Genomic DNA, 17,072 nt, shown 5'->3' with positions numbered 1-17,072 from the left:
CAGACGGAGACGTGTGCCTCTGTATGGGGGATCGAGCAGATCTCTGGCCCCCGTTTTATTGTATATGAGTTTTGATAGTCATAGAAATTATACTTCAACCAATCAGCATAAGAACACGCTCACAGTTCTTAACCTATAAGAATGCAGGAAAAACTTAACCCATGAGGATACAGGAAAAATGGAGAAAAACATATACTCACAGGTGTCTCAAAGTCTTATCTAGCGATACACCCCAGAGTCCCTTCCCTGGCTCGAGTCCGAAGACTCAAGGTCTTTATACCAATTATGAACCATAGCCTAGTTGCATACCAGGCTTGTGAACAACAAAAAGTTACTTCATGGCAGCTGTAACCTTTTACCTAATTAAATAACAGAATTTATCTTTAAGCAACAAGAAAATGGAGTCAAAAACACAAAATGGAGAATCTAGCACAAAATGGAGAACCTTTCATAATTTGTTCCTTCACAACCCTTACTTCTGGAGCTATAGTATTTGTTACTGTAAAAACTACAGATACCTGTACTTTACTGGTTCTCTAGTTATCTGGAAGTTCCATGTTTTTACCCAATCTTCATCTCCTTCTGTAATAGAAAGTAATGAAGGGTCTAAAGTTTTCCCAAAAAGTTGTATCTTTAACCAAATATCTGTTTTGGATGTTTCAACTTTCCCTTTTGTGATCATATTTGTAATATCACCTGAGCACACAGCTTTTTCTTCACCTCTTATCTCTATACTCCAGTATAACACATCTGTAGGATTACATTCCCATGTGCCCGTCTTATTATTGTGTACATAATCTCCTTGTAACTGTATAAACCCAGCCTTAGGTCCTGTGGTAGCATGTAATGTTATGTCAGTGTCGTGTATGAAGTGTAGCTCAATACAGCATTTTACACCATAACCCATGCAAATGTTTCCAGTAATATCTACTGAATTGTCCGGTATGTCTTCATCTATTAGGCTTTGTAGACTTGATCCTCTTGGTTTCCTCGAATGTAGAGTTCTTTTGAAAGGTTTGTTCACTTCACTAGTGTTTGTTCCACGATGCAAGATATCTTCTGCATAGATCACCGTTGAAATAGTACATAGTAGCAGAAATGTGATTCCCATCAGATAGTAGCTTTTTCTGGGAAATGTCGTCTTCTCCCGAAGGATTGGTGTTGAATCCCTTCCATCAAGGACATGGTGTTTTGTATTCCAGCTCTTATTGGAATCCATTTCTTCCTAAAAGAAATGCGGTATCATTATTTTGCAATATACAATTTGCATTGATCGACATGGACCCACACTCTTTGTTGTCTGCGGGTATTTTTAACCACATTAGATGCTCGTTGCACAAGAATCATAACTTGTCCCATGGTTTCAATGATCTCAAAAGGACCTTCCCAGTTACTTACCCAAGGTCCATTCTTCCTGAAAGTTTTGATCATCACCTCAGCCCCTTTTTTGAATTTGGATTCATATGGTGGCTCCATTCTCTGCATTCTTGATGCAGCATATGGAAGAATCGTTTTCAAATTAGATCAGAGGTGATCATTCTTGGGATCCCCAAGTACAAAAGACATGATTAACCAATGCTCTCGCTGTAGACAAAGCATCATCTTTCCTGACAGGTAAAATTTCAACCCATTTAGAAAAAACCTCTACTACAACCAATGCATACCTGAGACCATTTTTACGTGATGGTAACGGTTCAATGTAGTCGATTTGTAATGTGGACCATGGACCATTTGCAGGTGCGGTTCGGAGTAGTGGCGGTTTCTGTCCTTTTGGTCTTGGATAAATTTGGGCACAAATGAGACCTAATTGAACAATACTTTATACAGTCTCTTCCATTTTTTCCCAGTAAAATATCTCTCTGAGAATGCCTAACAATTTCTGTTGACCCATGATTATATTTTGTGAACTCAGCCTGTATATGTTTTGGTACAACAGGACACAACTCCCTGTTTAAGTCATAGCACAAAACCCCGTTTTCACAAACAAAGGGAGGTTTTGGATCAACCCGGGAAGCAACAAGAGATGTGTCTTTTTCTTGTTCTTCCACAAAAGAAGGGATATGCGTGTCTGTTCTTTAAACTGCTAAAATCTCTAAAGTTTCAGGGTGAAACACTTCTTCTCCTGTCAGGACTGCCTCTTTGGCTAACATATCTGTGGTGGCATTTCCAACAGATAATTCATCAAATTTTTTATGGGCAGGGACTTTGACAATAGCAAAACCATTAGGGTTTTTGATGCCATCACAAAAATTGCTTTCAGTGTGTCACTATGTACAAGAGTCTTATTAGAAGAATCTACAGAGCCTCTTTTCCCCAAACTGGCAAATAATCTGATCTAACAATATAGGAGCTGTCACTGTAGATTACAATGGGACACTGATCATCAGCTTCGTTCAGCTGTAGTACCATTTTTATCACTTCTAGCTCTGCCCTTTGAGCTGAAAAATTACACAGTAATTTGTGTTTTACAACCTGTGATCTTTTGGGATAAATAATGGCATATCCTGAATAGTAATGCCCATCTGAATAGAATCTGGAACCATCTGCAAAAATTGGTTCATCTGTTGACTCTGCCTTCTGTCTGAAAAGCGATGGACTAAGATCCTGAAAAGACTGTAAACAATCATGAGTTTGTCCTTCATATTGCATCAACTGAGGAAGAACATATTTGGCTTTATAATCTACCTCAATTTGTTTTGGAGACAATGACAACAACCAATGAGCAAATCTCTGATGTGACACACCTGGGATATTGTTCTCAAAGAGAAGTTTTAGTGTAGAATGAGGAGTTTGTAAAGTAATTTTGTTGAACCTGTGAAGGAAGAAATTAAGAAAGAATCTCCATTTTGTGCTTTTCGACTCCATTTTGTTGTTTTGATATAAATTTTGTTAGTAGGCTAAAGGTTACAGCTGTTATGAGATTTTGATGAGACCTTGATTGTTGCAACCTCGGTAGAACATGAGACTGAGGGTGTATTGTTCTACAAAACTTTGACGCACAGATTGTTCCTGCATTCTTATAGGCTAAGAACTGTGAGTGTGTTCTTATGCTGATTGGTTGAAGTGTAATTTCTATGACTGTGATAAAGTCATGCAGAATAAACGGGGGCTAGAGATCAGCTCGATCCCCCATACAGAGACACACGTCTCCGTCTGGTCATTTTCAGTTGCCGGCAACACCTTATATATTAATTTGGAAATCACTGGGTTAACCGTGAAGGATCACTTTAAATCCTCCCTCAACAGTTGGTGCCGAAACCCGGGATCCAAGCAGGAACGCTTCTGCCCCCCCGGAGGACAACAAGACAAAGGACCCTCGGACCGGACGCAGGCACTGGAAAATTGGGACTGATCATCCCCCACAACAACCACGGTAAGTTGGCAGTTATACTGTCCAGACTGACCGTTTGGTGTGGTTTTCCTGTGTTTGTTGCTGCAAAGAGGATCTGAGGTTTGTCCCCGGAGGTGGGATGATTCTTGGGTGGAATCATATAGAGGTGTAGTTCCGTTGGAAGCCCAGTGCTCGAACCGTACCTCATAAGGGACGGACACCCCGGATTAACCAGTGATGAATTCTCTTTACAGTCAAAATACCCTGAATTCCTGATCACTGTTAGAATCAGGCGCGGTGAGGTGATCGAAGATTGGGTAGGATGCGTAACTCAGGAATACATAGATATATATGTGTATGTCCAGGGGCATCCGGAGGGGTTAAGTCTGAGACACCCTCCTCCTTTCACTGAGTACCGCGATTTGTGCGGTGAGGTGATCGAAGATGGGTAGGATGCATAACTCAGGAATATATTGATTTAAATATTTCCAGGGGTGTCCGGAGGGTTAAGTCTAAGACGCCCTCCTCCTTTCACTGAGTACCGCGATTTTGGGTTGTCCCAGCGGGGGACAGGTAAAAACCCCAGTGGAATAGACTATAAACGGCCGCTCTGGTAACTATACACGACTAAGTAGGGGTATTTCGCTTTAAAGGAGAATCAGTCCGTGGAAGAAGACTTTGAATTGTGTGATAAAAATTAGATATTGTTAACCCAAAGAAGGGAAAAGAAATCTGTCAGGAATGCAGGGAAAATATTCTCAATCTGGTATGTGAATTGTGCGATGAAGATTTTGTAGAAATTAATTAAGTCTGAGAACTGCTGTATTTCCGGTTCTGTGTTTGTCTTTGGAATATCCGATGGGCGGGGGGAGTTATACAGCTGCGTTATGGCTTTTTCCTGTGCTGAGGAATGCTTTGATTCTTCCTATCTCTGTGTTTTTGGTAGGGAGGGGCAGCAGCAGGTTGCTGCGCTCTTGAGTCTCTCTGTGTTTTCTCAGTGTTGTACACGCTGATAGATCTGTGTTTTGTTTAAAGCGACAATATTGTTTTGAAGTACAAAGAAATATAATCTGGAAAATTGAAAGTGAAATCTAGTGTCTAGTTTTAGAAGGAAATTTGTAAGTGATTGAAAGATTGGTAAAAGTAAGTTGAGTGGTTGATATATAGCAAATTGAGGATCAACAGAGAAAATGAATTCTGATTGTTTTTTGCTACGTTGAAAAATGAAAGCTGTCTACTCCTATGATAAAGTCTGGATGTTTTGTGGTGCAGGAAGGTATTGAGAAAGGGTTTGAGAATAATGTGTCAGAAAGACAAACAATTAAAAATGATGATCTGGAACAGGGGGTCTCCCTGCTTGATGATAAGGTCCCTCCCCAGGAAATCAAGCCTCTTCTCCCGACCGTAAGCTCTGTGGGTTGCCAAAACTTAGTGCGCCTCCACCCTATGATCCGGCTGCGTGGATCTGTGATGTATGCGGAGTTACTAATTCTCAAGAGAGGTCTGTTACCATTGTGAAGCAAGAAGACCCTGAGTTGTAGCCCCCACCTTTCCCTTGCTAAACGCTGACAGCAATTCCCCCGCTCCAAATACAGCCCCCCTTTCACAGCTGCAAGGACGCTCATTATCAGCGGTTCATGTAACAGATTCTAGTTTCTGCCCTCCTCCCATGGTACACAAATCCAGTCTCATACTAAAATATCCCTTTTAACCCTGTCTGGGAATCTCTCTCCCCAGCCCCACCATGCAAATTCTCAGATCAAGAGCTTGTTTTAATTAGAGTAGATAACAGACCCAATAAATATACTCTTATAAAACCTAACCCTGTGGGACCTTTCCCTGAAGTTACTGCTCAGTTCGTAATCTCTCCCTCATGTCCGGTAAATTTACTGGGGGCAGATTTATTATCACAGTTCCGCTCCAGAATATAATTCCAAGATGATGGTCAGATGGTCCTTGCGTTATATAACTCCTATGCAAATGAATATAAAGAGATGTGTATCCTACTTGCCCTTCCTACGGTTATGATGGTCCTGATAGACCCAGATTCTCCCCCAATAATGCCTGTAGAACCAGTAAAAGTGTTTCTCAAACCTGGTGCCCCTTTTTCTAAAGTCCATCAATACCCTTTGAAATATGATCAGGAGCAGTGTCTCAAGGGGCAAATACAAATGTTATTCGATAATGGTGCCCTGATACCCTGTGTTTCCCCATGTAACACACCCTTGTTTCCCGTTAAGAAAAAGACCCCACCCGGCCAACCCCCTGTGTACCGGCTGGTACAAGATCTACAGGCATTTAATGCAGTTACTGTTCCAGAAACTCCGGTGGTGCCTAAGCCACATACTCTTTTGTCCCAGATATCTCAGGATGCCGCTTGGTTCATGGTTACCGATCTTGCCAATGTCTTCTTCAGCATTCCATTACACCCAGATTGCCAGTTCTGTTTGCATTCATTTATCAGGGATGACAATTGACGTGGACAGTTATGCCAAAGGGGGGCCAGTCATAGCCCAAGAGTGTCAGGCCTACCTTGCCACTTATGGCCCCTTGCAACCAGGAGAGGCTATGGCCACCCCACACGATGTATATAGTATCCTTAACCAAGTACAACCTAGCCACATGTCCATGGCTGGACAGCTGCGACTTCAGTGTGCTATTTTAAAAAGGTGCGCTGTCCTGAACCCCGCTACTCTTCCCCTAGTTCCCCTGGATCCAAAGGGGGGAGGAGTAGGTGACATGAAAAAAGGACACTCTTTCTTTCTAGAATGGATCCAGAGGAACAAGATTAGGTTTCCAAACCACATGATATGTCTCAGGAAACGGCTGGTCTCTAGTGTGCCTATTCTAATGCTGATTTTGAGCTTTTTGTAGATGGATCCCGTCACCAAGATGACCAAGGACGCTTCTGTACCAGATATGCTGTGGTCTCAGAACATGAGGTAATCAAGGCAGAGTCAATGCCAGCTCATATGTGTGCACAAGAAGCAGAAGCTCAAGGTGCTTACAGAAGCGTGCAAACTAGCAGAAGGTAAGACTGTAAATATCTACACTGATTCCAGGTATGCTTTTGGCATTGCACACGATTATGGGCCTATCTGGAGAGCCAGGGCTTTCCTGACAGCAAATGGCCACCCCATTAAACATGCTGAGGCAGTCCAGCAACTTATGAATGCACTACAGCTTCCCACCCAAGCAGGCATCATAAAGGTAAAGGCACATACCAAAGGCACTGATGGACGGACAAAAAGGGTAACGCACTGGCAGACCAGGCTGCCAAGAAAGCAGCAAGCACTCCTGTAGCCTCTCAAGTACATCACCTAGACACCCCACCATCTCCACTTGTGTTGAAAGACATCTTAGCCCAGTTACAAGAACAGGCAAGTAAGGAGGAGAAAAATAGGTGGCAAAAGATAGGGGCTTGCTCTGATACCGTCACTGGACTATGGGGGAGGGGTGAAAAGGTCTGCCTACCATAGGTACTGTACCCAATGATGGCACAGGTTCTGCACGGGAATGTGCACCACTCGAAGACGGCCATGTGTGACACCCTACAGAGACAATGGATTGCCCCCGGGGTTTTCCACCTGCGCAGAAAGGCAGGTACAGAGCTGCATGATATGTGCCACACATAATCAGAGTAGGACAGTGAAAACCCCATCCAAGCACACTCCCCGGCCCTTTAACCCATTCCAGAGACTGCAGATTGATTATATTCAGTTACCCAGGGTAGGGACGTATGAGTATGTGTTGGTCTGCATTGATTTCTTTTCAGGTTGGCCAGAAGCCTACCCAGTTGCCAAAGCTACGGCTAAGACAACGGTGAAGAAACTGATGGCTGAGATCATAAGCAGGTATGGAGTTCCTGAAGTCATTGAAAGCGATCGGGGTTCCCATTTTACTGGAGAGATCATGTCAGAGGTAATGGCAGCACTGGGGGTAAGTCAAGCATTGCATACTCCATCCACAGAGCAGTGGAAAAGTGGAGAGACTAAATGGAACTCTTAAGCTTAAAATCCAGAAGGCAATGGCAGAGACTGGTAAACCATGGACAGAATGCCTTCCTCTAGCTTTGTTTTTAGTAAGACATACCCCAAACAGGAAGACAGGACTGTCACCGTATGAGATTCTGTTTGGCAGGGGCCCCAATCTTGAATGTTTCTTTCCACAACAGTTGCAGCTCAAGTACCAGGACTTGACTAGCTATGTGCAGGCCTTACATGGACACCTTGCATTTAACTGTCTTCAGTTCTTTTCCAGACCCAGACAAGGTTCCTGGACACCATCCCTTTGTGCCAGGAGACCTGGTGTATGTGAAAAAGTTTGTGCGCAGAGATTGTCTCCAGCCGAGATTTCAAGGACCTCACACGGTGATCCTGGTTACCCCCACTGCAGTAAAACTCAAAGGAAAGAGCACCTGGATCCATGCCTCACACTGTAAAAGAGACTGTTGTTTTTGATCCTGGAACTGAGGGCTATCCTCGCCCCTACCTCTTTGGTCCCTATTGTAAAAATAAGAATTCTGGTCCCACTATACTCTGGGTAAACCTGACAGCCCCGGTGAATATCTGGCGATTTGATTTCTGTAATGTAGTCAAGTGCCCCGAGACTGAACGGGTGGTAGAGGGGACCATCCAGTTTTATATGTGTGTTACCAGAAATGACAACAATAACCGTTATTATTGGTCAGATGCTGCCTGGAATACGGGAGATGATTGGGGAAATAAATCTAGTGAAGCCATGTTCCCTAAGGATAGAACGGGTAGGAGTCTCCGTGAGAGAATGCATCTAACAGCCCTCCTGCAACCACTTAGGGGCTGTAAATGGGGTAAAAGTTGTCACCCCCTTCTCCTAAATCTCGAAAGCCCCCAATCTGCTGACCTGCAGACATTTGTACTGGGAAGGCATTATAATTATGTATTTAGTAGTGGATACCATGGGAATTTAGGCCCAGGTGAGCGTTTGCAAAATGTAGTCAATGAAGTGATCCCCATTCCAGGTCTCAGTTGGCAAGAGGTTTTCTCCATAGAAACACAAACAGCCCCAAGGAAAAACCTATGGTTAGAATGGGTGAGATACAATGTAAGAGTCCAGAATATCTCTGTAGGATGTATTGCTTGTGCTGCTGCGAATACACACCTATACACACATGCATTGCTTTTTCCTGATGACAACACCACTGCCTGTGTCATGAACTTGTTGAAAGGTTTGAAGTCCACTGATTGCCCAGATTATGTCCCACTATTTCATAAGGAACCTAAACTAAAGGTCCCAGGAGAAGTAACCGTATTAGCTGACAATTACACCTGCTATAATTCCCACGACACCACAGGTACACTAGTAGGGATCTTCGAGACAGGTTTCTACAAAGGGAGCAGTTCTCTAGATACTGATTTGCTAATCAAACATACAGAATATATGTACGACATTTATTGGTTATGTGGAGATGGTAAGCTCCGTCCTAGGTTGCCTAATGCCTGGATAGGTCAATGCACCCTTGTTAAACTAGCCATGCAGTTCAAGATTTTATTTTTGGGATCCAAAGATACCTGATGAACCTACCAGAAAGAGGAGAAGTCTCGATCAGCTCCACATGAGTTATGAAGAAGATCCACTAGTATATATTGATACCATTGGAGTGCCAAGGGGGGTGCCTGACCAGTTTAAAGCCCAGAACCAGATTTATGCTGGCTTTGCTTCTATAATCCCACAGGTGCAGAGTAATAAAAATGTTGAATGGATCAAATATATATATTACAGTGAACAAAGATTTGTTAATTATAGCTGTGATGCCTTTTAGGGTATAGTTGAGGATTTGGGCCCTAACACTTGTATGACCCGTGCTGCAACCCGACCTAAGAGAATTACACTGAATCCTGTCCAGACAAGATCACATGCAGTGACATAAGAAGCTGACACAGGATTGTGGTTGGTGGATACTGGAGACATTAACTTTTGGGAGTAGGCTGACAGTAATCCTTTTGGGAAGGAGCTGTAGACCAGCATGTCATGTCGCCCCCACCACCAGAGAACCAACCACATCAGGTAGGGTAAGACAGATACAGGAGTATTATCCCTGGAGGCCCTCTGACTAGCTATGCAAAAACAATTGGCTGACCCTGAGAACCAACCTTTCTCATTTTACAAATAAATAATGATAATATGATGGACGTATAAGTGCACCTAGGCAGGCCTAGGTAGTTAGTGAAAGCAACTCCGACTGGCATCTTCCTCAATCAAGAAGTAGACCCACCAGAGTACGATGGTACTGATCCAAGGGAGATCCCTAAGTATGTCCCCCTCAAAAGAGTAGACAGAACCCCTCATTCTCAGATGATGCTAAGAGATTTAGTTTAGGGACAGTGGGAGAACTCCATGTGAGGTTAGTGAAGGGTTCAGCTGCCTGGAGGCCTCTCGTTAGGGGAGAGTTTCTGAGGTGTCTGGATGAAGAAATCCACCTCCCCTTTTCCCATCACATGGACAGTCTCGAAGGATCTTTCTTTAGGGGAAAAACTTAGTATTTAGGGGGGATTGTCAAGGTGAAAATATATTTTCTTATACCTTTTTGTGCTGCTATACTCTTATACTGTGAAACAATAACTTTTTCCTATGCTTGCAGATATAACTGTATTTAAAATGGCTGCCAGTATTCACCTTTATCCTTGTTATGTATGTAATACTAAAACTTGTTTTTTGGTGTATTTCTGTGTGTATTAGGAAATTCTGCACTAGGATAACTAATGATGAAACCAAAAGCGTTGCTATCTCTGCTCTTCTCTACACCGATTTCACAAAGTTACCTGATGAAGATGTTGAAGCCAAGCGCATGGCTGTCTTCAAAGGATCCCCACTACTGTTATCAATAATTGTTATTCGTAAATTCTAGTATACAGGGGGGACGGGTACGTTGCAGCAGACATGGCTGGTAACATGGCACCAGCCATGTGAAGACCAGTACCCCTCGAGCTTAGAGCTTGGGATAGTATCTCTGATGCTGGACATTAATTAACAAAATTTATCTAGGGGGGAATGTGAAGGAAGAAATTAAGAAAGAATCTCCATTTTGTGCTTTTCGACTCCATTTTGTTGTTTTGATATAAATTTTGTTAGTAGGCTAAAGGTTACAGCTGTTATGAGATTTTGATGAGACCTTGATTGTTGCAACCTCGGTAGAACATGAGACTGAGGGTGTATTGTTCTACAAAACTTTGACGCACAGATTGTTCCTGCATTCTTATAGGCTAAGAACTGTGAGTGTGTTCTTATGCTGATTGGTTGAAGTGTAATTTCTATGACTGTGATAAAGTCATGCAGAATAAACGGGGGCTAGAGATCAGCTCGATCCCCCATACAGAGACACACGTCTCCGTCTGGTCATTTTCAGTTGCCGGCAATACCTTATATATTAATTTGGAAATCACTGGGTTAACCGTGAAGGATCACTTTAAATCCTCCCTCAACAAACCCAACAATGAGTTCAGGTGCTTTGACTGCTAAGTACACCTACCAGGTGTCTTGCACATGTCTCAAACCCTCTTTCAACACGTGAGAGAAGCTCAGAAAAATAGCCCAAAATTCTCCACTCTTCTCCTTGCAACTGTAGCAGCACAGCAGACACAGATGTCTCTGATGTGTGCACTTGCAAAGCAAATGGAGCCGAAGGATCTACTGTGGACAAAGCAGGTGCAGTTTGCAAATTCATTTTCAATTGTTCAAATGAAGTTTGTTGTTCATCACCCCAAGGACCAAAGTAATCACTATTTTCACCTTTTAAAAGATCATACAAGGGTCTGGCCTTGTCTGCAAAATTGTCAATGAAGTACTTTGAATAGTTCTAACCCTAATACCCAAGAAATGTCACAATGCCTTCTATGATGTTGGAATTGGTAGAGAAGCAATTGCCTCTATTCTTTCCTGAAGTGGCTGTCTTTTTCCTGGACTCAACAACACTCTCAAAAACCTGACCTCGGTCTGTATCAATTTGACCTTTTTGGTGTTCAATTTCAACCCTGCATCATGCAGCAACTCAAACAATTCTGTCAGAAGAGAAACATGTGATTCTTTATCCTCAGAAGACAACAGAATATCATCAACATATTGCAAAATACAATCTGGCCTAGAAAATCTAGATAATACCTTTTGCAACGCCTGATGGAAAACACTAGGTGACAAATGTGCTCCTTGAAGTAACCTACAAAACAGATATTGCTCATCCAAGAAAGTAAATGCAAACTTGTACTGACAACTCTTTTCAAGAGGTCAGTGCTCAGTCAGAAGGCTAATGAATACAGATTTCAAAAAACTGACCGTCACATCCAAACATAGACTAAATGTGAACAGGTGCTGAACCTAGAGTCACCAACTCATATACAGTCAAATAAATAAGGCAGCACACTGTAGCGCTAAAACATGCAAATATAAAAATTGAACTGCATTACTGCACTAGAAATATGAAAAAATGAGAGCGTTTAGCGCATAAATTGGCCAATTCATGTGTACCTGGTAGCCACATTAGGGCATCTCTCGTATACCAGGTCCTAAACTTTTTTGAAATCTGTATTCATTATCCTTCTAACTGAGCACTCCGCCTCTTAGCCACAGGTGTTTTAATTGCAGCAGGTCCATTACTCCTCCACAGAGAGAGAGAAATTTAGTCTAAGAGGTTTCACAGGTACCCATTCAGATGAAGACGTTTATTCTCAGCGAGGAAAGGAACGTTTAGGACCTGGTACACAAGAGATGCCCTAATGTGGCTACCAGGTACCCATGAATTGGCCAATTTATGCGCTAAACGCTCTCATTTTTTCATATTTCTAGTGCAGTAATGCAGTTCAATTTTCATGTTTCATGTTTGCATGTTTTAGCGCTACAGTGTGCTGCCTTATTTATTTGATAGAATCAATTGATTCTGGAGGCAATTTATACTGACGTTGTGGTGGAAGATCTCACCCTTCCACATTTACAACAACATCCTTCATTGTACCAACCTCATTCCTGAACAGAGCCCAAAGAAAAGGAAAAAGCTGTACAATTTCTGTCAATAGCTCATCACCACCAGTTTCAGACCACAAATGATCTGTTGACACCACATCATTTAAGCAAATACTTCCAACATGGCTATAATCACTAGGGTTAATGACTTCAGGTTTACAACCATTAGAATCTTTCCAGATCACTTGATTTCCTAGATCGACTACCCAACCGAATTTCTGCACAAAATCTGTGCCAAGTATATTTTCAGAATCACGACCACAGCAAATGTCAATTCCTGTTTTGAAAGAACTAGGTATTTCCAACGTCACATTGATAACCAAGGTTGCTGTAGTTCCACCTTTCCACTAAAACCAATAGTACAAACTGGTGAATCTGGTTGTAGCTTCAAATCAAGATTTGTAACACTTAATTGAGCTCCTGTGTCAATAAGAAATACAACATTCTGTCCTGATAAATTTCCATTGATAAATGGTCTTCCACAGACATCCAATGTAACGAGTCACAAATTCCAATGGATGGGGTGTAGGAGTAGTCTGTGATTGTCAGAAAGATGGAGGAGATGGGAGAAGACCAATGTCCTTTTTAAAAGCACTTGGAATTCTGTCCCTGGACTCAGTCTCCTTCACTGTCATCTCTCTGATCTGTCTGATTAATGGTGCATACGGTGACTGCGTTTGTCTGTTGTCAGTGTGAGTGGGTGCAGAAGAATGTCATGGAGGTGCGGAAGGTTTGGTGGATGATTTTGGCATGAGTCCATTTTCCCTTCCAAGCTTACCTGTTCCTTGTGTACCTGTCTCTGAGTCTGCTCTCAAGAATTTTCTGCACTGCCATTTTAAGTGTCCAGGTATACCACAGAAATAACAATGGATATTGTTCCTTTCTGTAGTATTTTTACCTCTATGATCAATGTAATCTCTGTTCTTGGATGTTACTGTGGGTCTAGGTTTCAGCTGACTGTCTTTTTTCTCATGAACTATAGCTATTTTAGTCAATAAAAACTGTTGCTTCTTGTAATGATGGCTGAGCACTAGCCAATTGCTCTGAGGCAGGATCTAAATATTTGACCTTTTTTACAAAAAATTTGATCATGGACGTTGGCTCCGCATGAGAACTAAGATCCATCACCATCCTAAAGACCTGTTCAAATTTTACCAAAAATGCAAATGGGTCATCATTAATATTAGTTTGTACATTTTCCAGAACATCAATTGTAGGAGTGGCTTCGCTGGTTGTAAACAATATTAATTGTCTAAGTCTGTCTTCTTTTGTGCTATGCGTCAATTTATTATCATTTGTTTTACTGAGAAAAACCTCTTATCAATTTTAAGATTCTCTGCTTCACATTGGCTATACAAACTAGACCATAATTGTGAATCTGTATGGCTATGAACAAACTTAAACTCTATATTACTTTTCTTAGAATAATCATGAATAAAATCCATTTTCTCACCTATGGAATGTCTTTTCCTCTATTGGATTGGTCCTCTGTGTCTTTACTGAAATCCTCAGACCTCCGTCTGGATGGGACACATGTAGCTCTTTATGGTTGGAGACACGAATCCTCACTGTCTGTAGGCTCTGTCTGATCCTTGTGACGTGAAATAGTGGAATTCCTGCACCTTGAACAACAGAGCTCTCCTCCACCTGTGTGCAATCAAAAGGAATCCACCCAAAATAGCACAAAAATCAGATTTTTTACTGGGCTCCCCAAAATGTTAGAAAAAATAACACTTTCTTACTTTTTTTTTTTAAGTAAGAGCACAGTGAGGATAGAAAGGAACACAATATTGAATTGTGTGGATAAAACAAATCTTGTGTAATGTTTATTCAAAAAGTGATGAAGAAAAGTAAGTTCATAGCACCCAAAAATAAGTATTAGATTATAAAAGAGAAAACAAGCATTCAGTGGTTCTTACATATGGTCTTGAAGTTGATGTGGTCTTAGTTGGAGATTCGTAAAGTATGAGAGATCTGTCTGAACAGGAGTTAGGTCAGCTTATATACTATATTGACCCATAGGCTTACATTGGATCTATTTTTCCTGTCTCATAACCACATATGGTGATCTGCTGCTATGTTCATAGCCTCTACCGTATTAGAAGAACACTAGTAACTTGTGGAATATGCATATTAGTTATTTGTACATTACCTCATTTTGAAATGCTTAAGCATATAGCCTGTGACCTTTAAGAACCATTTACTATCTCCAAATAGCCACAGTTCTGACAAAAGCCCTATAGGTCTGACAAACAGCGAACAGATGTAGCGGCCACAATCCTCAGAATAACTCAGTCCCTCTATATACAGAGTATCTATTTGCTAGTTAGAACCTGCATATGTTAAGTAATCTATATTTTTTTATTATTATTGAAATACTAATATTTTACAGTGTCTTATCCTCCTTCTGGAGTGTGTCAATGACTGCCTTCTAGACATCTGTCCAGTGAGCAGTCTTCCTCGTGATTGTGGAGCCTACTGAAACAGACTAAGGGACCTCTTTTGAACGTTTAGGAAGCCACTGCAGGTGTTTTTTTTCTAATTTACTGACATAATGACTTTTGGGTTTTCATTGGCTATAGGATATAGTTATCAACAGAAATAAACGCTTGAGATAGATCACTCTGTAATGACTAATATAAGAGTTTAATTTTTTGCATTGAAGAACTGAAATAAATTAACTTTTTGATAATATTCTAATTTAGTTAGAAGCACTTGTATGTGACTATGTAAACACAATTAAGAACTTAAAAAAAGCTTCTCCCCTGTGTGAATTCTTTGGAGGCTAGAAAGAGGTGGTTTCTTCACAAAACATTTCCCACATTCTGAAAATGAAAAAGGCTTCTCCCCTGTGTGGGTTTTCTGGAGGCTAACAAGATTCCATTTCTGGTTAAAACATTTCCCACATTCTGAACAGGAAAAAGGCTTCTCCCCTGTGTGGGTTTTCTGGTGGCTAACAAGATTCGATTTGTGGTTAAAACATCTCCCACATTCTGAACAGGAAAAAGGCTTCTCCCCTGTGTGGGTTTTCTGGTGGATATCAAGATTCGCTTTCCTGTTAAAACATTTTCCACATTCTGAACAGGAAAACGGCTTCTCCCCTGTGTGGGTTTTCTGGTGAATATCAAGATTCGCTTTCCTGTTAAAACATTTCCCACATTCTGAACATGAAAAAGGCATCTCCCCTGTGTGAGTTCTCTGGTGACTAACTAGATGCCCTTTCTGGTTAAAACATTTCCCACATTCTGAACAGGAAAAAGGCTTCTCCCCTGTGTGGGTTTTCTGGTGGCTAACAAGATTCGCTTTCCTGGTAAAACATTTCCCACATTCTGAACAGGAAAAAGGCTTCTCCCCTGTGTGAGATCTATGATGTTTGATAAGACCTGATTTATCTTGAAAACATTTCCGACATTCTGAACAGGAAAAAGGCTTCTCTCCTGTGTGGGTTTTCAGGTGGCTAACAAGATGCGCTTTCTGGTTAAAACATTTCCCACATTCTGAACACGAAAAAGGCTTCTCTCCTGTGTGAGTTCTTTGGTGGGTAACAAGATGCGCTTTTCGAATAAAACATTTCCCACATTCTGAACAGAAAAAAGGCTTCTCTCCTGTGTGAGTTATTTGGTGGGTAACAAGCTGCGCTTTCCGAATAAAACATTTCCCACATTCTGAACAGGAAAATGGCTTCTTCCCTTTGTGAATTCTCTGGTGAATGACAAAATCTGATTTCTGGTTAAAACATCTCCCACACTTGGGACAAGAAAATCTATTGTCTGCTTTGTGAAGTTTTTGTTGCTTGAGAAATGACTTTTCTAGGGGAAAACGATTTCCATATTCTGAAAATGAAAATGTCTTTGTTGTTTTAGGAGCAGTTTGATTTTTAATGTTTATTTTGTAACTTTGATTTTCCTTAGTAGTCGGTAATGAATCAGAAGACAGGATCTGTTCCACAGGATCAGATGACAGATCTTTGCTGTGAAGGGATGATGGTATATTTGGAGTAATGGCATTCACTTCAACTGTATCCTGTGGGATCTCAAGATTATCTGATTTAAACATTGAAGATGTCAGCTGTCCTGCTGATCTCCTGGTACAGTTATCTGACAAGAATAAAACCAATTATTATTTTAGAATAAAATATCCTTGAATTCTATATTCTTGAACATTTCTACTTAAACGGTCTGTAAAAATGGCAAGTTATGCAAAATTATTGAATTATTCACAAAGACAATGACAGTATACAGTTTACTAGACTGTGATCAAAACCACATTAAGCATCCATGCTTTTGGCATTACTATAGTGAGAAGAAATCACTTATTTTACGGCATGTGGATCTCCTGGAGCACAATCTGGGCACTATGTGTTGGGTCATAACTTGGGATATTTGCAATTTTCACTTTCCAACATCTGGAAACTGCAGTCCAGTCAAAATAGTCACTATTTCTATAGATTAATTTATTGAGGGTTATAATTATAGTGCTTTGGAACAAAGCACTATATTGTAATCCGATCGTGGTTAACTTATTCTTATTATAGTGCTTTGGAACAAAGCACTATACTGTTATTCCATCATGGATAACTTCTTCTTATTCTTATTATAGTGCTTTGGAACAAAGCACTATACTGTTATTCCATCGTGGTAAACTTCTTCTTATTATTATTATTATAGTGCTTTGGAACAAAGCACTATACTGTTATTCCACCGTGGTAAACTTCTTATTATAGTGCTTTGGAACAAAGCACTATACTGTT

The 17,072-nt window shown here is 41.1% G+C and overlaps 1 protein-coding gene and 1 long non-coding RNA gene across 2 annotated transcripts in view; both read right to left on the bottom strand.

Annotated features, from left to right (window-relative positions):
- The window catches only part of LOC143768282 (uncharacterized), a 108,729-nt gene that overhangs the window by 54,781 nt on the left and 36,876 nt on the right, over window positions 1–17,072 (bottom strand). The gene's annotated exons all lie outside the window — the stretch shown is intronic.
- Window positions 15–11,841, bottom strand: LOC143766903 (uncharacterized). Its single transcript, XR_013213657.1, has 2 exons — window positions 10,797–11,841; window positions 15–2,812 (listed from the first exon to the last, which is right to left on the bottom strand). It is a non-coding gene; the product is annotated as an uncharacterized LOC143766903 (long non-coding RNA).

Source organism: Ranitomeya variabilis, chromosome 4 (genome assembly GCF_051348905.1).
Source record: "Ranitomeya variabilis isolate aRanVar5 chromosome 4, aRanVar5.hap1, whole genome shotgun sequence".
Taxonomy (NCBI): Eukaryota; Metazoa; Chordata; class Amphibia; order Anura; family Dendrobatidae; genus Ranitomeya; species Ranitomeya variabilis.
Note: the sequence above shows the minus strand (reverse complement) of the source record. Positions and strands in the feature narration are given on the sequence as shown.